This window comes from Condylura cristata, unplaced genomic scaffold, assembly GCF_000260355.1.
Source record: "Condylura cristata isolate star-nosed mole 26May11 unplaced genomic scaffold, ConCri1.0 scaffold00024, whole genome shotgun sequence".
Taxonomy (NCBI): domain Eukaryota; kingdom Metazoa; phylum Chordata; class Mammalia; order Eulipotyphla; family Talpidae; genus Condylura; species Condylura cristata.
In genome coordinates, this window is record NW_004567125.1 from 31,621,842 (window position 1) to 31,622,074 (window position 233).

The following is a 233-nucleotide window of genomic DNA, read 5'->3' on the forward strand; positions in this document are numbered from 1 at the left end:
CAACTTTAAGCACAAGATATTGCAACTAAGAAGCATCTTGCAACTGTGTATGGTGTTGATAGTGGGGGAGCATTCTTGCCACTACAGGTAATAACAGAAATGATGAATTAATAGTCATTTGATTGATTTATAGATTCATAGTGATGATTATCATTGGACAATACTGTTATTCTTCACTCAAGGCAACAGTGTGATAACCCTGAGACTTAGCTCCTATGCCATTATGCCATCTG